The sequence below is a fragment of the Dermochelys coriacea genome, chromosome 10 (assembly GCF_009764565.3).
Source record: "Dermochelys coriacea isolate rDerCor1 chromosome 10, rDerCor1.pri.v4, whole genome shotgun sequence".
NCBI lineage: Eukaryota > Metazoa > Chordata > Testudines > Dermochelyidae > Dermochelys > Dermochelys coriacea.
Genome location: NC_050077.1, coordinates 48,883,782 through 48,908,626, shown reverse-complemented (window position 1 = coordinate 48,908,626; position 24,845 = coordinate 48,883,782). Strand labels below are relative to the sequence as shown.

General features: G+C 47.1%; 1 protein-coding gene across 1 annotated transcript in view; it reads right to left on the bottom strand.

Moving 5' to 3' along the window:
* Nucleotides 1-24,845, bottom strand: part of LINGO1 (leucine rich repeat and Ig domain containing 1) — a 470,336-nt gene that overhangs the window by 273,174 nt on the left and 172,317 nt on the right. Inside the window, exon 3 of the mRNA XM_043493665.1 lies at nt 13,768-13,810. The gene's annotated coding sequence lies outside the window, so the exon portion shown is untranslated. The remainder of the gene's footprint in view (nt 1-13,767; nt 13,811-24,845) is intronic.

Genomic DNA, 24,845 nt, shown 5'->3' with positions numbered 1-24,845 from the left:
TAGCTCCTTCCAGATTTAGTCGGCACAAGACTCTGGATAGGAAGTGACAGAGTGGGAAGAAGCTTCCATTAGATCAATTGGTCCAAAGCTGCAGTTTGTGAACCAGCAGTGGTCCAGAGGACAAGGGGTGTGTGTAAGCAACCTACACTTCTTTGCATGTTAAGACTGCTAGACAGCAGTTTCCACTCGTCACAGCTTGCATCATCGATCATGTGTGCACATACATGCATGGTCCTGATGGTAAAGGTTATGGCCAGATCCTTGACTGGCTCATTTAATTGTCTCCGCCAGGGCTCTGCCCAAAGGAGTATTTCACCTATTACATGCAACACAATACTGTTTTATGTATATTGTCCAGTTAGGGTGACCAGATGTCCCGATTTTATAGGGACAGTGTTGATATTTGGGGCTTTGTGTTATATAGGTGCCTGTTACTTCCCAGCCCCGTCCCAATTTTTCACACTTGCTATCTGGTCACCCTTAACACATAGAATCATAGAATATCAGGGTTGGAAGGGACCCCAGAAGGTCATCTAGTCCAACCCCCTGCTCAAAGCAGGACCAAGTCCCAGTTAAATCATCCTAGCCAGGGCTTTGTCAAGCCTGACCTTAAAAACCTCTAAGGAAGGAGATTCTACCACCTCCCTAGGTCTGTGTTCACCTATGCAAATTGGTGAGGATTTTTATCAAGCCTTCCCCAGGAAAGGGGGTGTAGGGCTTGGGGGATTTTGGGGGGGAAAACATTTCCAAGGGGGCTCTTTCCCGGGTATATTTGTTAGTCGCTTGGTGGTGGCAGCAATAAAGTCCAGAGACAAAAGGTAAAATAGTTTGTATCTTGGGGAAGTTTTAACCTAAGCTGGTAAAAATAAGCTTAGGGTTTTTCATGCAGGTCCCCACATCTGTACCCTAGAGTTCAGAGTGCGGAAGGAACCTTGACAAAGCCTAACACAGCAAGATGGATTGAGTTGTTTCTCTCTGCCTTTGTGAGCAGACTGTTTTCTCTCGTTGTTTTTGGTACTTTTGTGCTAAGGTTCTGGATTTCAAGAAATAATGTTATGCTGAAACCTTCCAGATAGAGTAAGTTTATGTTTTATCTAACTTCTGTTTGTAGGGTATGAACAGAACGAAAGGGACTAAATTAGTCAAACAAATTGTTTGTAGAGTCCTGCAAATCTTCAGATACCCACTTTATCTCCACAGGCCATGTTTGCAGATTGGATGCAGATATAAATCTTGTATCCACGCAGGGCTCTAATTATTTGCTGTTTGCCCAGCTCTATTTAACATCTTGAGACTCGAGCCCTTTCACTGGAAAGAGACTGGACAACAGAGCTCTCTCAAACCACTTTTTAAAACATTTACATTTATGTATTTATTTTAGGGGACTGCAGGGCCCAGATTCACATAGGTATTTAGGCACCTAACTCCCATTGAAATCAATGGGACTTAAGCACCTAAATCTCTTTCAGGATGTGGGCCTAAGTGTATGACTGACATTTCCCCTGACCATGTTCCAAGGCAGCCAGTGCTAAGGATGGGCTGCCAGCCCTCAGAAGAATCCAGATCTTTGGGAGGATCTGTTTAATATCAGTTATAATCTTGTTAGCTAGTGACTCAGACCTTTAGGAGACAGATCTTAGATCTTTGGAAATTCACACACATCAAACACTGGCTGGCCAGTGAGTACGCTGGGCTGAATTGCTTCATCAGCAGATTCAGCACAAATCCTTTTGATCAGACAGAGAAGCTTCTTGATAACAATCCTAGATCCTCTTGTCACAGGGAGACATCAGCAAGAAATAAGCTGGTCCTGCTTTGAGCAGAGCAGGGGGTTGGACTAGATGATCTCCTGAGGTCCCTTCCAACCCTGATATTCTATGATTCTATGATTCTAAAGCAATTGTCCCTGTGAGCACGAACTCTCAAGAGGAGAATCTGGCATGAGGAATTTAAATCACATGGGAAACATAAGGAGACCCATCCAACTAGTTCTGTGTTAAAAAGGAGAGAAACGGTTGGCATTGAACAAGCTAGATTTTTAGAACCGACAACTTGGACCTATAAGCTAAGCACAAGCCTTGATGCACCTCCAGGAGCAACCAAAGGAACTGTGACTTCAAATCTTCAGCTGGTGTAAATTGGTAACGTTCCCAGGAGTCAATGGAGCTGCAGCCTAACTACACCAGTTGAGGATCTGGTCATAAGGCCCGCCAGGGGCTTACCCTGTACAAGCCCGGAACCAAGTTTGGGAACCCCTGGTCTATCTAGTGTCTCAGAGCCATACAAGTATGCTGAAGACTATATTGGATAATAAGCACATCTTCAGCTAAATGGCATTCCAGCTAAGGGGCACAGGTTACGATATATGTAAGGGGACTGTTGCCCCCTTACTAACATTCAGTGGGGGTGTTTTGGTTTTCTAGCTCCCAGTACTAAAAAGGGGGAAGGGTTGATGGAGAATCAGGACCCTGAGACTGACAGCCCCCAGGAACAATGGAGAGAGGCCAATGCTCCAGGTCAGCCTGAATGACAGGGCGAGCAGGCTAATCAGGGAGTCAGGAGGCCAGGGAAGTCCTGTCCTCCGTGTGAGCTGGATTTGCCTGGGTCAGACAGAGTGGGGCCGAGCTAAGGAGAAAGCAGGGGCCCAATCTAAGCTGGGGGGCAGAGCTATGCCAGATCCAGAGGGACCAGAAAAGCAGCCCAGAGAGAGCAGACCCTGTCCTGGGAGCAGAGCTGCAGCCCCAAAGCCAGAGGCACAGCCCAGAGAGAGCAGACTTGCCCTGGGAGGAGAGCTGCAGCAACCAGAACCGGAGGGGCCAGAAAAGCAACCCAGGAAGCAGGTCAGTGCTGGGAGCAGAGTCACAGAAGCAGCCTGCAGAGCAGACCTGTCCTGGGAGCAGAGCTGCAGCAACCAGAGCTAGAGGGGCCAAAGAAGCAGCCCAGGGAGCTGGAGGCAGAGAAGCAACAGTGCAGAGACAGAGTGGTGCAGCTGGGGCTGGAGCAGTCTGGAGCAGGGTGCAGTGAGCAGCTGGGGACACTGAGGGGGACCCTGGGCAGCAGGCTCAGCACAGAGAGACGCCTCAGCCAGGGGGCTCTGCAGGCCAGGCTTGGATCATAACCCCAACAGGGCGGAGGCGATACTGGGAAGAAGGGTCCTACCACTTAGAGCCTGAGAGCATGTGGCCACCACCAGAGCAAGTGTCCAACCCACAGCATCCCTGCAGCACAGCCAGGGCCTGAGAAGAAGGCCTGGGACTTACAAGGAACAGCCTGTGAACTGCCCTGACATTCCAGAGACACTGTTTGTGATGTTCCCTGCCACAGAGCGGGCTGATGTATTTCCTTTAACCTTCCCATTTTTCCTTATTCTTTTTAAAATTAATTGTTGATTAAATAACTTGCATTTGCTTTAACTTGTATGTAATGGTCAGTGGGTCAGAGAATTCCCCAGTGCAGAGAGAGTACCCCGGAGTGGGGACACCCTAGCCCCTGTCCTAGGTGACCACAGCAGGGTTGGGGGTCAAGCCCCCCAGGAATCCTGGGCCCAGTCTTGTTGAGGTTACGAAGACTCTGGCAGACAGGAGAGTGGAAGGGGAATCCTCAAGGGCAGGGAGGCCACTGGGTAAAGGAAGTGGGAGCGAGGACTCAAATCCTTTCACTGGCCCACTTCACCGGGGTAGTGCAGAAGCCAGGAAAGTTCCCCACAAGAGCGGACAATTCTCCCGCTTACATACATCAGTCTAGCTCAGGGGTTCCCAAACTTGATTCGCGGCTTGTTCAGGGTAAGCCCCTGGCAGGCCGCAAGATGTTTTGTTCCCGGCCAACCAGGAGCTGCAGGAAGTGGTGGCCCGGCTCGCACTGCTTCCCACAGCTCCCATTGGCCCGGAATGGTGAACCGCGGCCACTGGGAGCTGCGAGCGGCCGTACCCGCGGCTGTTCAGGTAAACAAAGTGTCTCATGGCCCGCCAGGGGCTTACCCCGAACAAGCCCCGAACCAAGTTTGGGAACTCCTGGTCTAGCTAGACAGTGCCAGGTTACACCATTGGCAGATAGCCACATTTTTCGAAGTCTTAGAATCCTTGTCACTACAGCTATTTTTCTGATTTGCCCATTACACACCCCACAGCAGTTAATTCAGCAAGTACCATAGATAGCTCTGCCTGCATGATATTCCTTGCAGAGAAAATACTTTTCAGACCCACAACTTTAGGGAGCAGTTTGCTGCAGAGCGGTGAAGTGCAGGACTCAGCAGGATTGATTTCATGGTAAGCATAACTAGAGCTGCATGCAAACATCTCAGCTAACTGTGAAAGCCTTGCCTTTTGGCCCAGGCTTTTCTGGGCAATGGGATGAGTAGCAGAAGCAGCCCAGTTGGTGTTGGACCTTATGCTGGAAGCAGCAGTGAAAACCGTATTAACAGCTGGGAAGGTTTTATTGTCAGAAGCATCTATCTGTATTTTTAAATGCCTGGGATGTGATAATCCTCTAGATGGGCACAACCCGATGTGCCCATCTGCCACGTCAGGAGACCACAATCATGGTTTGCAGGCATAATATTTCATTGATACACCAGGGCCCATGAATTCCAATCCTCAGATTTAAGCAAGAAGTTCCCAGCATGCCTAGTTGCTCCCTGTTGCAAAGCATGGCAAGACACAAAAGGTCCTTCCAGGCCACTTGCAAGAGGGAACTCCCGTTCCAAGGTGTTTAACTCTCAAGACCTAGCCCTGAGTTAGTTTTTCAGTGTCTTTGGCTGCGGCTTGCTCTACTGAGCATGCCCAGACCCAGAGGCTGGCTGAAGAAGTGTTAAACCTTGGAGTGGTTCTGCATTTGGCCTTGTGATAAATTAGCCAGAGATTCAGGCATTTCATGGAGCTGCCTCTCCCTCTGCCAGCATGACAATGTGATTAATTTGCAGTGCAGATTAAGCTCATTTATCATAGCCATGTGACTGCCATGTAGCCTGCAGGAAAGAGAGAGAGAGTGAGGGAAAGGGGCTGAGAGGAAGCAAGAGAAGAAAAAAAGGCAGGAGCCACCTAGGGAGAGAAGAAAGCCAAATTCAAGGCATCTCCCTATAAGACTGTTTGCCACAGTAGACTGTGGTTAACTATGCTGAGGGAAAGAGACCAGTGTGGGAGGGGAGCTTTATCTCTGCTAACACACATGGTGGGACCTGTAAGAGCTGTGAAATGGGAGGAGTGTAAGAGGATTTGGGAGATAGAAGTAGTGAGCTGATTACAGTACTTGGGGAAAGGGAGGAACATGAAGAGATGATGGAGGAACCTGTGACTCTCCCAATCACTTCCTTCTTCATTGTCTTTTCTACCCTCTCCCTTCCTTGCCTCTCTTCCCATCCTCTTTCTTGGAGAATGTTCTATCATTTTCTCCAGGCCCCCTTCAGTACACGCATGCGCACACACATGCGTTCTTCTCACCCTGACTGGAGGCAGCTCCCGAGCACTTCCAAGTTTTCAAGCATCCTGATTCCACAGTTAACTCCTCACTGCTGCTGTGCATGAGGTTTCCCTTGAACCAGTTTCAGTACCCGAAGGACTTCCAACTGCTTCCAATTCATTTATGCAGCAGCTTGCCACCAGGCAAACACCTGCTCAAGAGGAGGAGCCGGATTTTACTCTTATACCATATGCTACTCTGCTGAAGTCAATGAAGTGGCAGAAGGTGGGCAAATTAGGGCAGGATTTGGGCCTAAGCGTTTGGGCCTAAGCGGAGATTATGGACTCAGTGAATCTGAGATTTAAGCCCTCTGAAGGGTCACATGCCAGCTACTGCAGGCACAATATGAAACTTCTATAATGACAGGTTTCAGAGTAGCAGTCGTGTTAGTCTGTATTCACAAAAAGAAAAGGAGTACTTGTGGCACCTTAGAGACTAACAAATTTATCCGATGAAGTGAGCTGTAGCTCACGAAAGCTTATGCTCACATAAATTTGTTAGTCTCTAAGGTGCCAAAAGTACTCATTTTCTTTTTATGAAACTTCTGTTATACCACTGTGTCTGCCCTGGAGGAATCTCTACGAAGGGTGGATATACCTGCTCAATGTTCATTCAAAACTGGGTTTCCTAGTGCACCTCAGTCCTGAGGTGGAGACCATCCACTCGCAGACTGTGTGTTCCCTCACAAATTGGTGTATCTCCACGTGGCTTCACTGGCGTGGATCTCAACCTAATGGAGCTGTTAGGACTGCAGCGTTGAGCTCTTTGGAATCTTGAAGCAAGCCAGCTTGCTGATTGGGAGCAGGATCTGCACTCTTCCACAGCTGCAGCCTCAGCCCTTTGTAGAGTTGGGATTCAGACCCAGATCCCCGGTTCTCCAGAGTTTGGTGATCTTGGGATCTGGTTTTGTTCGGGTCCCATTTCTATTTCCAAGTTGCTACTTGTGTCCCCGTTACACCAGACACCAAAGGTTAGACTCAATTGTCACTGAGGTCTGCAGCTATTGGGAGCCTTCTGCTGCCTTCTAAGCCGTGCCCAAGTACCAATGGAAAAAGTTTCCAGTTTCACTGGGGACCCTCACTTATGCTGAACGTCAGCAACACACTGAAAACCTCTGAGTCCTGATCCAACATGCTGTGGGTCTCGTGTATTGCCTGGAATGGATTTTTCAGGACCTGTCTTTATTTTGGTTGTTTTCAAGTCTGTGGCAAGGCACCAAAGGGAAGCAGGAGGGGAATGTCCCTTTATTGGAGATTATGGGCTCATTGTTGCTGAGTCAACAGGTCTAGCAACCAGTTTTGGATTGACACTAAGGAGAACAAAAAGTCCCCACCAGGTTCACCTGTGGTAGTATGATTAGTGGAAAGGCACACTGAGCTACGGTAGCAGTCTCTTGATGCTGGATTCCTAATTTCTTTCCAAAGTCTAGAATGAGAGAAGCTCTGGAGAGGCCTTTGTCCAGTTAGTAGATGTGGAAGATCGAAATAGGCAGAAGGATGGCAGGAGATGTTGAACCATGGCTCTTTTATTCAGTAACTTTACTGCAAGACATCACATGAGATGCCATTTCTGAGGCACCCATCTGTGTGGTTTCCTTTCCTATCATAGTCCTGAGCTAGTCTCACTCTTGTCTTCTTAACATCTCTCTTCCCTCTTTCTTCATAGCAGCTTCTCTCTCCAGTGTTCCCATTCATAGGTTCCAAGGCCAGAAGAGGCCATTGTGATCATCTAGTCTGACCTCCTGTATAGCACAGGCTAGAGAACGTCTCCAAAATAATTCCTAGAGCAGATCTCTCAGAAAAACATCCCATCTTGATTTAAAAATTGTCAGTGTTGGAGAATCCACCACCACCTTTGGTAAGTTGTTCTAGTGGTTAATTACGCTCATTGTTAAAAATTTATGGTTTATTTCCAGCCGTTGTGTTGTGTTATACCTTTCTCTGCTAGATTGAGAAATCCACTATTAAATATTATATACTTACAGACTGTAATCAAGTTACCTCTTAACCTTCTCTTTGTTAAGCTAAGTAGATTGAGCTCCTTGAGTCTATCACTATAAGGCAGGTTTTCCAATCCTTTAATCATTCTCAGGGCTCTTCTCTGAACCCTCTCCAATTTATCAACATCTCTCTTGAATGGGCAAGACACTAGAACTGGACATGGTATTCCAGCAGCTGTCGCACCAGTGCCAAGTACAGATGTAAAATATCCTCTCTACTCCTACTTGAGATTCCCTGATTTATGCACCCATGGATTGCATTAGCCATTTCGACAGTAGTCTTATACTGGGAGCTCACATTCATCTGAGTATCCACCATGATCCCCAAATCTTTATCAGAGTTCCCTCTTCCTGCAAGTATGGCCTGCATTCTTTGTTTCTAGACATACAGATTTACATTTAGCCATATTAGAATGCATATTGTTTGCTTGTGCCCACTTTACCAAGCAATCCAGATTGCTCTGTGTTAGTGACCTGCCCTCTTCATTATTAGCTACCCTCCCTCCCCCGTTTTTTTTGGTCATCTGCAGACGTTACCGGTGAAGATGATATGTTTTCTTCCAGATCATTAATGAAAATGTTAAATAGGGTACAGTCAAGAACCAATCCATGCAGGGCCCTACAGACACACACCCGTTTGATCCTGATTCCTCATTTACAATGACATTTGGAGACCTATCGGTTAGCCAGATTTTAATCCATTTAATGTGTGCCAGCATCCCCAACTAACAGGAGGATGGAAAATAAAGTAGCCCCAGCCCTTCATTTTATCTGCCTCCATCTTTGCATTTGGTGTTTAACTTCCACTCATCCATTTCTGAATTTGGTCCTCCGTGTTGTGTGGTCTGTAGGACATACATCCATGCTTTGCCCTGAGGTGTAAATAAGGGTGGGGCCTTCCCTCCTCAATCTCATCATGAGTATGCCACCGTCTCTGCTGAACAGGAATCAGCTAGTACCCGCAAGGCAGCCAGCCTCCTAAATGAATTCGATCAGAGGGAGGTGAGAAAGTTCCACTGAAATACCAAGTCATGTCGGGGACAGTAAATTGGATTGAAAGCAGCGATGTGCCGTGGCTGCCAATGTTGGGAGCAAGCTGTAAATATGTTTTGAGCCTCTTGATTGTTTCACTGTGATGAAAGAACATCATTTTCTGGGTCTGTTCATACTCATTCTGAAAGAGGTACGACTGTTATGCATGAAAGCGAATGGGTGTGGGGAAGACTCTTCAAACTGACCTTGCTAGAGCCTTCAGAACCCTACGGTCAACTCTCAGAGGAGGAGGAGACATCATTGCATTGTCAGTGTCTCATTCAGACACGCTCTGGGATCATGGCTATCTTCAAATCTGGATACCAGTCAGAACTAAAATAGACATTACGTCACCATGTGGGATCAGAAACAGCTATGCACCCAGGTATCATAGACTTCTGCAGATATAGAGGGCCCAATTCAGACCTCAGTTACGCACGAGTAGATCTAGGGTAACTAGTGAAGTCAGTGGGTTTTCTCCAGATTTACCTAGAGATCTGAATCTGGCCCATGGCCTTATTTTGAGGGTTACAATGTCAATGGGAATTTGTTAACAAAGGTAATGTTCTCGCGACATGACCTTCTTTTCGATACTCTTGCCTCGCCCCTTTCCAAACCTTTTAGGCCGTGCACTAGGTTTAAAGATGATGTATTCAGCTCCACAGCAGGAACGACCTGATCACAAAGAAAAATGCCTCCCTTGAAACAGACAGAGATATTAGGTAGCATACCCTGCTAAAACCCATCATTAGGTGCCTTTTTGTCACCAGCAAATGGCATCTTATTTAGTAGTTTGCTGGTCTGATATTACTATATAAACATTATTTTCCTGAAAAGAGTGCTAATAATGTCCCATAGGGAAAGACACAGGTATCTGTCTGTACCAAGTTCCTCTTCTATTTAGGGGGAAGCTAAGAAAACAGAGCTAACCTACTGAAGGTGTTTTAGCCAGTAGCTTATCAGCCACAGGATTTACCCCAGTCAAGAACTCCTCGATTGAGGTCAAAGGGACCAGGAGTTGCTGGTGCTCAGCAACTTTGGAAGAGACAGGACATTTATTTAGATACCTTGATTTGGGGACACACCTGCTGAAAATGGGTCTTTAGGGAGTTAGACAAGGACACATAGTGAGTCAGGTTTCAGAGTAGCAGCCGTGTTAGTCTGTATTCGCAAAAAGAAAAGGAGTACTTGTGGCACCTTAGAGACTAACAAATTTATTAGAGCATAAGCTTTCGTGAGCTACAGCTCACTTCATCGAATGCATCCGATGAAGTGAGCTGTAGCTCACGAAAGCTTATGCTCTAATAAATTTGTTAGTCTCTAAGGTGCCACAAGTACTCCTTTTCTTTATAGTGAGTCAGTGGCAAGACCAGAAAGAGAACCTAGGAGTCCTGATTCCCAGTCCCCTGCCTTACCCACTCTTTCATTAGGCAGTACTTTGCAATATATATTTTTAAGGGACGACAATCAAAGCGCAACAAGCCAGGCTCTTTAGCTAACAAACCTATCATTTGCCTCTAACAGGCTTTCTGCATAAAGCAGACTCAGTGGCAGATTAAAACTGGATCCTCTTAAACACAGAGATCCAAGGCCCCACCGCAGCAGGGGGCTCTCGCATGCAGAGGATGTTGTCAACAGCCTCTAGCCGAGCCAGTTCCAGCTGCTGGCTGCAGAATCCCCCCCACCCACAGCCTGGACCCCTCCTCTCTCACTGTGGAGGGATACCTCCATCTTCAGCCCTGCCAGACGGGCCCTGCCACTCTTCAACACACTCCCCCCACCTGCCTGTCTGCAACACAGCACAGCTTCTTCACCGGCTATCAGCGTTTATGACGCGCTGATAGCCAGGGCTGGATTAACCCAGCACTGGGCCCTAGGGAAACACACACTTCTAGGGAGGCGGGGCTCTTCTCCCCTCAGCTCTGTTGGGAAAGACAGAGAATCTCAGGTGTGTGAGGACCAACTTCGCTCCCTCATCCATGGGGGCAGATTTGTGCACCGACGGAAAGAGCTTCGGTCACCAGAGTGGGTAGCATTGTGATCTGGCATGCCCGGGGTTGCAATGCCGCTCAAATCTTGCCCAGCTGCCCCTCCATCATGATTGGACAGAGACTGAGTCATGACACAGGGGCAGCTGGACCAGATCTGAGTGGCACTGCAGCCACGTCGCAACGCTACTCACGCAGGGGAGTGAAGTTCTTTCTGTTTGCGCATCAGTTGAAAATGCAAAATTTGGGGCTCTCCCATGAATTTGGGCCCCAGTCACATGCCTCCTTTGCCTGTGTTAATCTAGCCCCGCTGAGAGGCGGTTTGCTGCTGCAGAAGACAGTGCTTATCCTGACATATTTACAGGCCAGCTAAACTGGAAGATGGGGGAGTGTTGCACTCTTTGCTGCTTCTGTCTGCTGAGTTCACAACACATGCTAGGGACTCCTTGCATCCTTCCATCCCCCCACAAGCTCCCTGTGTGCCACCCCCATCCGCGTCTATTGCAGGAACTTCTTGCAACCCCCCATATCCTTCATGCCAGGGTCTCTGTATTTCTTCCATTCCCTCCCCTTGCCAGAGTCTCCCCATTCCCCCACATGCTATGGGGCTCTGCGTACCCCCCTTTCCCATTCTAGGGTCCCTCCACAAGGAACTCTGTGTGTCCAATTTTCTCCTCCTCCTATACCAATGTCTTCCATTTCCCTCTATGCTAGGGGCTGTGCACACTATCCATGCCCCCCTCCCCCAATTTTTTTTTTTTGTCTGGGAGATGAATCATTCAAGGTGTTAACGTGTTAACCTTTACTAGGAGGATGGGCAGAGATGAACTAGGGATTTGGTTAGGCTGGAAAGCATTCATGAGTGCCATCAAACAGTTGTTTGATCTATAGACAATTGCACAGGTGCTTGAAGCTGAGGTGGTGCTAAGCAGCTGAAAGGGACTCCATGTATCTCCTGTTTTCCCCTTTTCAGTTTTCTGATTTCCCCTCAAATCTGTATGATTCTGGCCACTGATGCCTAGAAAATTCTCTGACTATTTGGAATGGATCTGAGGTACTGTTCAAAAGTTATTGCATTAGAGACACAGCAATGCCATCTAGTTGAGTGCAAGGCCCTCACTAGCTTGGCCAGTCACGGATGGGCGACGGTAGTTTTACTGGAGTGGGTCAGCCTTTGCGGGCTTCACGCCAAAATACTGATGGGGAGCACCAGCAGGTAAGCCAGCGTGCCAGCAGAGTAGGGCAGAGACAACAAGAGGACCTTCAAGGAGGCCACTAAATCCAGGCAAAGCAGTAGACCAGAAAAGCCCTGCCACTCCTTCCCATGTTGAGCAATAGGACACAGAATGGAGTGAGACTGGAAGGGAGGAGTTAGCTTGAAGTTAGGGGTGTGAGATGTTGTGGGGGCTGTAATGTTTTGTTTGATGTGGGCCCCACTTCGTCTTATTTCAGCCCAGCAGAGATTACTTTTAGTCAGTGATTACATATACACACTGCTGCAGGACCATCATGTAAGATACAGTGTGAATACGCACTCAGTCTTCTAGGATTCCTTTCAGTCTTGAACAGAGGTTTGGGAAATTTTACATATGGACAGGCCAGTGGCCCATCTACTCTAGTTGTCAACTAGGTGATCACCGGCAAGAAATTTCCCGACAAATATTCCTCTGAATTTCCTAAATGTATTCACTTTGCTCACATGCAGACCATAACATTTAGGACAGGGGGTGACTGACATGCACCCTCTCACATACGAGCCCCACATCAGAAGTGCACATCTTTCCTGTTGCTAGTTTTCAAAGCACAGAAATGTGCTTTAATAGAGCCTTCCCTCGTCTTTTCATTTCTCTACAGGGAGGTCATTCCCATATGTAAACATCCTCTTTTTGCTCTGCACTGTCATTAGGTTTAGTTACTTTGCAAAGTAAATAACCCTCCATGTTAGCCAGATCTCCTCATTACAGTCTATGCTATTAATAAAACAATGTTGATACTTAAAAATATATTATAAGAACTTCTGTGGATTAAAAATGTACCTAGATTTCATTTGCCTGCATTCCAGTAGTTTCTAAATATCATCTAACTTCGGACATCTGGTATTAGAAACTCTTCCATTCATAGAAGTTGCAGCATTTCCCACAACATTTCTGTGTTTTTAAGAAACTCAGATGCTTTCCCTTTTTTTAATAAAGTGATTTTTCATTCTGAAAGTTGAGCCAAGTCCCTCTCTGGCTGAAATCGACAAGTCCTAGAATTAATAGGAAAGTGGCCAGGTTTAATACACTTCTTGTGTGATTTGCTACTGCACTTTGTATAACAAATGGAAACAAATACAGGGACTAGGTAGCTACGGAACAGCATCTGTAAGGGAAGGTTTGAAATAAGCCCATCTCTGAAAAGGTTACAGATGACAACATCAACTCATCCAACACGGCTAAAGCCGGAGCTCCTGCTTTGACTTTTCACATATTCTTACCGACCCAAAATACTCTGTTTGTGTTTTATCTAAACCTTGCTCCTTTGCAAGGTCCTGAGGGGAACTGCTGCTCTACGCCTACAGAACACTTTGCCTTCTGATCTTTGAAAAGGTCCTCTCAAGCCTAGCCCTTAGGGACAGCCTCACTACTATGATGATTTAGAGGCATCCTGGCTTTTATTTAAATCATCATGTCAATTACTGAATTGAAGTTTCCAGTTTCCATCCATCAAAATGTAGCTAGGCAGAACAGAAGATGCCCGCACAGTTTCCCTTTGAGGATTACACAGACACGCAATAATAGTGGTAACAGCCCAGTATTCCATGGCACATAAATTGTTACACCTACATGGGTGCACACTTCTGTGCTCATTTTAAATGCCACGGGGGAGGAATCTTTGGCACAGGTATGAGTCAAGAGCAGCCCTAACAAAGTCAATGGTCTTAACAGCACAGAATTCCTGCACATAAGGGGAAGATCAGACCCTCAATATTTTTCTATATTGCTTTAAAAAACCCTAGAACTAACAGATGTCAATTTCTGGACCCCACCGGTGAGATACAATGAACCAGAGTGAATGTCCCATCAATAACCAATAATCACTGGGCTGCGTTGTGCCAAACAGTACACTTATTGGGCCTCATCCTGTACTCAGCACACTGGTGTGAATTTGTTCATTTCACTAGTGTTACTCCAGTGTAGGAAAGTGAACAATCAGGGCCATCATGCATACAAACACACAGAGCAATGCTGAATAACTAACAGATGCTTCAACCCTAGTTAGTAATTGGACTAAAGGAAACCACACAGCACTTACCAGTGAAGAAATCCTGCAAGGACTTTCTTCTGCAACTAAAGACCTGCAAAAGAACAGAGATTTGCAGTTCAGCAGGCAGATCATTTGCAGCATGAAGCATTGGAGGGCTGGGGGTTTATAGTGGATCACAAATTGAGTAACAGTCAACACAATGATGCAGTTGCAAAAATGGCTAATATGATTCTGGGGTGTATTAACAGGAGTGTCCTATATAAGATACAGGTAACTGTCCCACTCAACTCGGCACCTTTGGGGCCTCAGCTGCAATAGGGTGTCCAATTTTGGGCACCACACTTTAAGAAAGATGGACAATTTGGAGAAAGTCCAGAGGAGAGCAACTAAAATGATAAAAAAAAAAGGTTTAGAAAACCTGACCTGTGAGGAAAGGTTGAAAAACTGGGCATATTTAGTCTTGAGAAAAGATAACTGACGGGTAACACTAAAGGCTGTTATAAAGTGAACTGTGATTGTTTGTGCTCCATGTCCACTGAATGTAGGACAAGTAATGGGCTTAATCTGCAGCAAGGGAGATTTAGGGTAGATATTAGGAAAAACTTTCTAACTATCAGGGTAGCTAAGCTCTGGAATAGGCTTCCAAGGGAGTTGTGGAATCCCCTCATTGGAGATTTTTAAGAACAGGTCAGACAAACACCTGTCAGGGATGGTCTAGGGCAGGGGTCGGCAACCTTCAGGGCAATGCGCTGGCAGGCTATGAGACATTTTGTTTACATTGACCATCCGTGGGCACGGCCCCTCGCAGCTCCTGATGGGCCGTGGTTCGCCTTTCCCGGACAATGGGAACTGCGGGAAGTGGCGGCCAGCATGTCCTTGCAGCCCACACCACTTCCCGCAGCTCCCATTGGCCGGGAACAGCGAACCGCGGCCACTGGGAGCTGTGGATGGTCAACGTCAGCAAAATGTCTCACAGCCCACCAGCGGATTATCCTGATGAGCCGTGTGCCGAAGGTTGCCGACCCCTGGTCTAGCGTTACTTGGTCCTGCCTCAGCACAGTGGAGTAGACGTGATGACCTCTCGAGGGCCCTTCCAGCCTGACATTTCTATCTTTCTATGATTCAGAAATGGGTAGCACAGGATTATTGTTTCAATGATATTCCACCCTGACAGGTGGGGTGCATTCGCCTCCCAACACATCTGAACATGCCATAGTACACAGTCACTGGTGGTGGGGTGACCCCACTTTGGCAGTGTACTTCCAAACTAGATCCTGGAGCTGGACGGTGTCATTGCCAGCTCGACTAGAAGTATCCGCATGACCTCTGACCAAGGTAGCATGCAAAAAGGAGAAGTGTAGCCATGGCAGTGCAATGGGCTAGCCATCCCAAGTACAACTGTGTCTGAAACTGTAGGTATGCCCCCAGGTGGCTAGCCCATCCCACTGCTTGGGCCACTGAGGCTATACTGCTATTTTTAGCACACTAGCTCAAGCAGAGCGAGCGCTGATGTGTCTGCCCCAACTGGAAATGACACCGCCATACTCTGAGTAACCATGAATTAGATACACACATGCACTCTTAGCGCCTCGGGCTAATTCTACTCCAAAAGGCAAGTACAGTCATTCAAGATGGCTGGAGAGAAGGAGCATTGTCATTTAATTGCTAAGGACATACTCTGCAAAGACACTGGATCTCTTATGATAAGCAATAGATTTTAGAGAGTTTTACAGAATTTCTATGCATGTCTTAAATAATTAAAGCTGGTTAAGATCCCAGACATAGCCAAACGTGCTTAGGTTTAAATACCAATGGCTGTCTTTTCAGCCATGACTTCCCATTTTGCACATATTTGTGAACCTAAGCAAGGATTCTCAGAAATGGACAGGTCCCCATTTTGCATCCATTGTGGGTTCTCAGCCTAGGGGTTATAATCTTCACGGGGCGGAGAGAGAATACAAGCAGGTCCCATGGGGCTGCGACTACTTTCCTTTTATTTATGGTTAGACAAAAGCAGATCCTGATATCTCTTTCAATTTTACATGTGGTTATAGGGTGGGAGGGCCATTGGCATACACCAGTCAGACAGCTTGGAGCCCTGTTGTAGGATATATGCACTCCAATACCAGGATTTGCCTGCCTGTTTTTGTAGCCCAGAGGTGAGCAGAGTCAGAACCCAGCTAGACATTCAGCCGCAAAAAAAACAGTTTCACCCGTTACTCACGCAAGGAGTCCCATTGACTTCAACTGGGCTTCCTGTGTTTGTGTGGCCTGCAGTAGTGGTCCTATGTTTGGAAGCAAGAATGTTGCTGAAAATAATTTCCTCCTTTGGTTACCTACCAAGGCACATGTCTCAGGATTCCGAGATGCCAGCCCCAGCCCACAATGAGTGAAGGGCAGCGGGTGGCATTCGCTCATTGTTTCTCCTGTGACAGCTGATGAGTTGGCTAACATCTAGTGCAGTATTGGAAAGGTAACTCAGCCCACTCCCATGCAATGCTTTAGGCAGTAGCAAGGTCTTTGGCTATTGTAGAAGAAATTCTGAACCCTGAACTCCAGCCACTGCAGGTAAAAAGCCTTCTAGGAGCGTGACAATGATTTAGAACATAAATAAATAAAGAGAGTGTGTTTGTGTGTAACAGCAGCACTGTGGCCTCCAAAACATTTCCCCTATATATCCACTGTTTTTTTAATTTATAAGAAGAGCATCTCAGTTCTCTGAATAAAGGAAACAGTGTATTTGTCATTTGCAATCTGGCATTACTTTGAAATGCTTCTGTTTTCTGCCGTTAGCAAAAAAAAAAAAAAAATCCATCTCTCCAGCATGGAGTTTAGTTTGTTCTGAAGCTCAGAATACCAAAAAAAAAAAAAAAAAAAAAAAGTGTCACTGCAAGAAAAATCAAAACAGAGGCCCACAGGCTGAGCTATCATTTAAAGAACAGCTTTTGCTCCCTGCGTGCAAGACCTGCTTCCTAAACAGCCACCTGGTTATGCCATTAACCCCATGGTAAGAAATGGTGCCGGATACCCCAGGAGGTTCTGGAGATCAGGCCCAGCAGCCCCCAACATTCCTCGGCAGAGGATTGCGTCATTAAGGGATGTCCCGGCAGTTCCATATGGAAAAGCATCTCAGGGATGCTGATCAGAGAGCAAACCGGTCCTGCCTTTGAACACCGCGTGAAGATACGTGTTGTTTTGGCCATGTGTGATGCCAGTTAGCTGTGCTGTGAGAAAGAGCCACCCCCTCAGCTGGATATTGGCATTCATGGAGCTGTGTAACTGATGATTGCCTTTCTTTTGAGTACTGCACTTTTCCAAATTCTGGGAATCTGCTGCCATTGTGTGAGACACCCACGGTAGCAAATTCTTACAGAGACACACTAAGTTCCCTCATGGACACTGCTTTTCTCCTCTCTTGTTCTGTTGCTTTCTCCACATTTCACTACTGTTCTAGCACTATGGCTAGCTTGGGCAAGTGTGACAGAGTAGGCCAGCCACTGGCCTTTTTACCACTAATTTATTCGAACTGAGTCGCCACTGCAGAGGTCCCCCTTGTGACATAGGGGTCCCTGCCTCAGTTTCCCCTCAGAGTTTTTCTGACTCTCCCAGGGATTCACCCTCTGAGTTCAATCCCCTTTCAGGGTACTCCACGTCCAAAAGACACACCACCTTCAACAACAGTCCCAAATTAACATAAACCAATGGTCTGCCACCCTCCTGGGCTCAACTCGCAGTTCTTCTCCCTCTTATCAGAGTGCTGACTCTCCAGGCTATTCCCCACTCTGAGCCAAAGTACAACACAAACCAAAACAGTCTCTGTCCTCCACACTCTACTGAAAGTCTGTCTCACTCTTTAGCAGGGTTCGGACTCCCAGGGCTTTTCCTGGAGTCTGGCCTCTCTTCTGCCTTGGCAGGTCACCCCAGCCCTACCTCACTGCAGTTCTTTTCTCCCATGCTATCTCGGGGGATCCAAATGAGCCTTCTCTATCTCTGCAGCCATCTGCTGCTGCCACAGCCCCTTTCTCCCTGGGCCTCTGGACTAAGTAAGATAGTAGTCTGATTGAAACACATGACCTTCATTCTCCCCACCTGGGGAGGTGAGCCAATTGTACCAGAGGTGGGGCTGGGTCCATCTCCTCTTACAGGGACCAGACCTGCTGGGTAAGTCATCTTCATCAGTCCTGAGCATAGCAGAGGCAGGCTCCAAAGAATCTATGCCATGTATGCTAGACTTTTGGGAATCTCAGAGCACGTCAAGACAGGACATTCTGGGAGGATTTACCCAGTTCCACGTAGATCTTCAGCCCAGACAGCTCTTTCCAATAAAGATAATCCCCTGGGACACAGCAGCACTAGGTTGAGATGATGCAGGTAGTGAAGGGAGAGAGGCAGAGGGAGTCCAGGGCAGAGCTCTTCAGAAGCCAACTATTTAAAAGTCAGACCCTGCACAGAGATGGTACAGGCACCTCCCTCAAAGCTCCAGAGAAGTTTCAGATAGTGCTGTAATGAGTCTTACTCACAAAGGAGAACCTGGCTACTCTGATCCATACTTTCACCATCGATTTTCCCTCCATGGGGTTGATCTCCACCCATACACAGTAGCTGCAGCTGGTGCAGCATGAAGCACCCTGCCTCAGAAGCACTCCAAGATGATGTGAGCTCATCACCACCCTGCTTCTTTACCCCCCAACAGCTCCCCCTTCTGCTACCATCCTGAACTGAATATGCTGGTCCTATTCTACAAAGTCCCCAATGGGATGTGGAACCAGCCTACCTCGCAGACCGCTGCCTCATCCACAACCCAACTGCACTCCATGGACTGCTGCCCTATGGAACCTTCTGCCCCAGGGCCAGCTTATCTGCCTGCTGTACCAAGAAGTCCCTTCTCACTTCCTTCTCCAAGCAGATCCCTTCAGGTTTAGGCTCCCAAATGCCGGGGAGAGAATTCTCTACTTGCAAGGAGCTCTTCTGCTGGGCTACAGAGAGATCAACCTGAGCCTGCCCTGGCAGGGTTCCATGTGTAAACCCCACCTGTGGTGAACCTTCCCAATGGCACAGTGTCCCCTCAGCACAGGTAACCGGAGGAGACAGAACACCATTCAGACTTAACTCTGCTGGGGCCAGGGACCTTAGTGCAGTGGGTTGTTGCTTCCGGAGGCAGGCTATGTATAGTCTCAGCCCGGCGCCGGGTGGATAAGGTGACATTCAACTGATGTCCCCAGTTGGAGGAAGTTCCCCAAACATGGCCGTGAAAATCTCATAGCATGAGTTTATGTCTTGAGAAGAACATCAGAGTTTTATGTGGTACTGTCAGAATCAGATCCAGAATAATATCCTGCACCCAGGCCTCTTATGAGCCTTTTGCCAGAGTGCTGAAGAACCAGCCTGAATATAGAGGGACATCCAACTCTCCTGAAATTCATCTCCCAAGTGTACCTTTCAAACCTCTCATTCCTTAATCCTCACACGCTCCTGGGATACCTGTTCTACTTCTTCCCATCCCAGTTTCCTGCAGAGGGTGGGCTCATAGTGCAGCGCATGCATGTGGTGGCAACCACTGGCTTTGCAACCAGAGGTGTGGCTGGGAATCATCAGCTCAATACAATAAATCAACCTGTCAGGAAGGGATCTGAAAGCACTCTACACATACAGATTAATTTAGCCACGTCATCTCCTACGAGATGGAAACAGAGAACCTTCCCTGTTTCACAGAAAAGGTAACCGAGGTGGAAATGGGGAGTCACTTCCCCAAGATCACTCAGCGAGTAGGAAACAAGACTCCCTAGAGCACTCATATAGCACTGACTCACAGCCACAGCTCAGAAGCCACAAATCTGACAGCCATGTACCCAGACAAGACAGCCTTAACAAGCCCTGAGAAAGTAAAAACTGCCACTGCTTTTGACACCCCTTCCTTCTCCCTTCCCCTACCACTTTTGCCTGCATTAGTTAACACTGCTGGGAATTAAGCAGCGTCTAAAAGGAGACCGGGCAGAAGTGCGGCCTCTCTGGGATCCTGCAAACCTGCCAGGCGTTCCCAAAAGTCCTGCCCCAGCCTGCTCGGCATGCTGCCAGACAGAGCGAGCAGCAGAGGGAAAGCGCCCAGTGCCAGTTTTCCTGCCAGGTGGCAGTGTGATCACATTAGCAAAAGGAAATTGGGCCTTTTCTCACCCGCTGCCTCCCCCTGCCTTTTGCAAACACTGGATGCTGTAAGATTTGTTAAGATTGATCTCAGACCAGAACAGAGGAGATAAACTCAATATAATTAACTCAGCTTTCCCTCTCACCAGGCGAGGAGCTTTTAAAAAATTAAAAGAGGAAAAAATAGCTCTTCATAGCATTTCTAATTCTTTCCTCCCTAACTATAAAGGGAAACTGTTCACACACCGCATGCAGAGCTCTTTCTCCCTTCCTCTCGGGCTACCTTGATTAAACAAAAAGAAAAGGAGTATTTGTGGCACCTTAGAGACTAACAAATTTATTTGAGCATAAGCTTTCGTGAGCTACAACTCACCTTGATTAAACAGACATTAAACTTATTGGCTTCCAATGCAATTTTCAAAATGAGACTCCGAGAGGCAGGGGATGCAGCCACAAATCCCCTCCCTGACCCTGCTGCCAATCCCCTCCCATATGCTCTCCCAATTTTGAAGAGTTGTCCAGCTGATCCAGATGTGTTTCCAGAGAGAGCATTTAAGGAAGCGACTGCCAACGCTGCTTTTGTTAGCTGGTTATAAGCCCTACAGCATGAGACTGAGAAACTGATTAATAGATTTGATATTATGGATAGAGGGAGGTTTTTGCAGAGGTATTGCACTAGGGACAATCTACAAATACTCAAGGTGCAAGCCCAAGCCCAAGGTGCGGCCGCATGTTGAAGGTACAGCATGAAGATGCCAAGGTAGCTGATTACCTAGGGTGCTGGCCACCCACCCCTTCCTCAGGATCACATGGCACTGCCTAGTTTGGCATGGAAACCCATGATGTAGGTAAAATACAGGGTTAGAAGACCCTGCACAATCCATGTCTATACGTATGCTGATATCTACCAAGTGAGTGTGCAGCATGGGGACAGAACAGGCTGCCTTCCCTCCAAAAACGGGCCACCCAGTGGGCCACCATGCAAGTGCTTGCTCAGCCACAAAGAGAACAAACATTCCGGGAGATGGCACAAGCACACGAGGGCTTAGGGAGTGATGATTGAAAACATGGCCTCAGATAGCTAGGTGCCTGGTCTGACTCTGGACCCGGCTGGTAGAGGCCAAACACAGTCACCTGCTGAAGTTCTGCGACTGCTGGAGACGAGGTGCCACAATCACAACTGGTTTCCTTTCCTTGCTGGCAATCTCACTAGAGAACTAAGAGGGAGCAATGGAAGCTGGATTTCCCCTCACTGCTAGAGATACTGTACTCTGGGAAAGGGTTGAAACACACCAGTAGGGGGCAGCGTGGAAGACATTTCCACTGCTGGTATCTGTTATATGGATAGAGAGAGGCCTTGGGGCTGTCAAGCTGATACCTTGCACTGGCATCAAATTCGCTTAATTTTTCGGAGGAAAACATTTTTTTTTTAAAAAAAACAGTACTTCATAAATACTGGCGGGAGCTATTATCGTCCTATCAACACTGAAATTCTTTAATTTGATCTCCTTTGGAATGTCAGTAGATAGCCAGGCCCTTAATTTAAGGTTCAAAACATTGGAAGATATTCAGCCCTTCTCCCTTTGATGAATCCAGACCAGCGAGAGAAATCAGTCACCTGCTAAATCCAGCTCCAAGTGAGCGATCGGCCAGATCCCGCCACAGAACAATAGAACTCTATAACCCTACCACATGCTGTAGGCAACAGGCACACAAATACAGGTGGGGCCAGGACCCTACTCCTTGAGCTTCAAGAACATAGGCCTCTGCCACTTGAGCTAAAGAAGATCTCCCTCAGCAAGCTCAAGTAATAGATCCCTCATTTTATCTATGGGCTAGCCACTAGAGAGGAACAGTCAGTCAATCAGAACTGAGGTATTGCAGCCTTCCCCCAAATCCAGCACACATCATCCTGTATGGCTGCCCAAATCCGGCACACATCCCAGTGACACTCGGTACCTCCACATTCACCACTGGGATATGATTTTGATATGTTTTGTACAAAGTATGCCTTGTGAGGTATCATCTGAGAAGTCATGATCTGTTGAACATTACTATCCTGTTGAATTATATGTGTTACCATTGTATCTGAAGTTAGGAAGTTTTGCTGTGTGTGTGTGTGTGTGTTACTGAAATATATTGTGAGCCTGGGAGACACCCACAGCTGGCCTTTCGGTGGCAATAAAGGAGCAACTAACACCCCCAAGACGGATTTACATTAGGACTAGCCAGTCATAGGTTGATAGCCCATTAAGGAGAATCCATTCTCCCAGTGGGTCCCTCCTGAAGCACACAGACAATGGAGGGCCAGTCCCTCAGCAGGGCACATAGAACATGTGACCCCTGACTCCATGTCTGAGGCAGTATCTTTCCATGCCCATGGATTTGGAGGTATAAATTGTGGACTCTGACATCAGCCCCTGGCCTCTTTCTTCCCCTACCTACTTTGGAGGCAACAAGAATGTTTGGATGGAAAAGACTTTGAACTGGGGAGATTGGTCCTAGACTGGGCAGGGAATTCAGCCAGTGTATTAAGAACTGTGAACTACTTACAACACCTAGCGGGGTGAGAAAAACTGCTTGATTCAAATATTTCTTAGTCTGATAAGGTTTAGAATTTAGACTGCAATTTTATTTTTATTTCTTTGGTAACTATCTCTGACCTTCATGCTTGCCACTTATAATCACTTCAGACCTGTCTTTCCATAGTTAATAAACTTATATTAATGTTTTATCCTTACCAATGAGTTTGTCTAAAGTGCTTGGGAAATCTTCTCAGATTACAGAGGGGGGTGCATATCCACTATCCTTTGATGAAGTGGCGAACTAATTAATGAGCTTGCGTTGTTCAAGAGAAGTTCTTGAGCAGTATAAGACAGTGCACTTAGATTCATAGTTACTAAGGTCAGAAGGGACCATTCTGATCATGTAGTCCGACATCCTGCACAGCGCTGGCCACAGAATCTCACCCACCCACTCCTATGAAAAACCTCTTCTGGGGTGCAAGGTGAGTCTGGGGAGAATGTGCAGGTGTCTCTTATGTGCAGTTCACGAGTGGCTTAGAGAGCATTCATGCGACATAGCTGGGTGTGTCTCTGCATGTTGGTGGCTGAGTGATAATAGCACCTGGAGAGGTTGGCTGCTTGTCACTAGCACAGCATTGGGAGAGACAGCCCGGTTTGGAGAGTGAAGGGTGCACAGCAGTTCCACAGATCCAGGTTGTACCTCAGGGGTCCATCACAACCCCTCACTGCCACCTACCAATTCCATCCAAGCGTGCTCCATAACACTGATTGCAAAATCCAGTGCCCCTGTGGGCAGCCACCAATCCTACCCAGGGCGCCCCATCAAATCCAGCAATCAAATGATGTTTTTTCAGTGTCCAACCTTCTTTGCTCTGATAACCGAGCAATCACTATGCTTCCCTTTGTTAGCTATTGTTCTGTGGCTGGATTTAGCAGGTGACTGATTTCTCAACTGGTCTGGATTCATCAAAGGGAGAAGGGCTGAATATCTTCCAGTGTTTTGAACCTTAAATTAAGGTTCCCATCTAGAGGCTTGGGCAAGCCTGTGTGCCGAGCAGGAAGTTGGGAGTTTGTTGGAGAACAGGATAAGAGATTTGTCATGGGAACCTGTTCTGCAAGAAACACAGGGCTGCCCATTAACACCTCCTCCTCCAACACCCTCCTTAACTCATATAACACTCTATGCAAATCTATGCAAAAGAGCCACAACAACGTGTCAGGGAAACTATAAATATAAGTGAAAAATTTTCCCATAAATACAGGGGAAGGAGGAATTTACAGCACTTTCTTTGGAGATTTCTCCAGGTGTTCCCTATTAAGCTATTGTGTTAGTTTGCATAAGTATTCCTCAGACAATAAAGTACTCTGTGACCCGGTATTGGCTCTGTAATAGGAGCAGGAATGGGCATTGTGTATTCAAACAACTGACTGTAAAGATGATAGACTGGGTCATTACATCACCGGCTCTTTGGGGTTGTTACTTTAAATCAGTCATGGTGAGCAACAAGTTCTGTTTGTTTGGTCCCATCACAGCTTGGAAAGCAATTCCATGCAGCAGTGGAGGAGGATGGCTTCCCCAACCAACAGCAGGAGGGGAGCGAAGGGCTGGGATACCGGGGGCTGGGATACCTGGACTCAAACACACACAGGTTTTTTGGGGGTTTTTTTGTTTTTTTTCCTCCACCAAATGCATCCGATGAACTGAGCTCAAAAGCTTATGCTCAAATAAATTTGTTAGTCTCTAAGGTGCCACAAGTACTCCTTTTCTTTTTACAGGTTTAAAGAACAGTCCAACTTTCAGCTCAAAGGGGACCAAAAAAAAAAAAGTCATACTGTAACACAATTGCAGTCCACGACATTTTTTTAGGAGGAGATGCAACATTAATTCAGTTCTGGGTTTTGCAGAGTTATTTCCATCTGACTCCAGGGGACTGAATTCTGGGCTCCAGGCTGATGGTCCAGCAACAGCAATCCTGAATCTTTATTTAGAGGGATTACACAGCCACTCCAAGAACTGGCCACACACCAGGGAAAGCTCATTTTGGTGTTATCCGAGAACCCACTGCAAAGCTGGGTCTTTACCAAAACCCCAGCACGACTGGCTCCTGCAAGGCTTCCACAGGGTTGTCAGACTGCTACTGAAAACCAGGCATCTGAGCCCAGGGCCAGGAAACCTGCTACCACTCCCCAGGGATTTCTAAGTCTCAGGGAAATGTGGAGGTGACAGCCAAGGAGTTCTTAGCTCACAAGAGACCAGACTAGACATGAGAATGAATTTCATCCACACCTCCTTATTCCATTATTTTGCAGTGCCCAAATAATCTGAGCTGAATACCAGGGTTTAATTCTCTGACCACAGAACATACAACGCTGGTATATTAGAAGATGTTTACTGCTGGCTCTCTCTACAGAGGAGGCTTGACAGGGAGGACAGTAAATCGGTGTATCATCTGCATAACA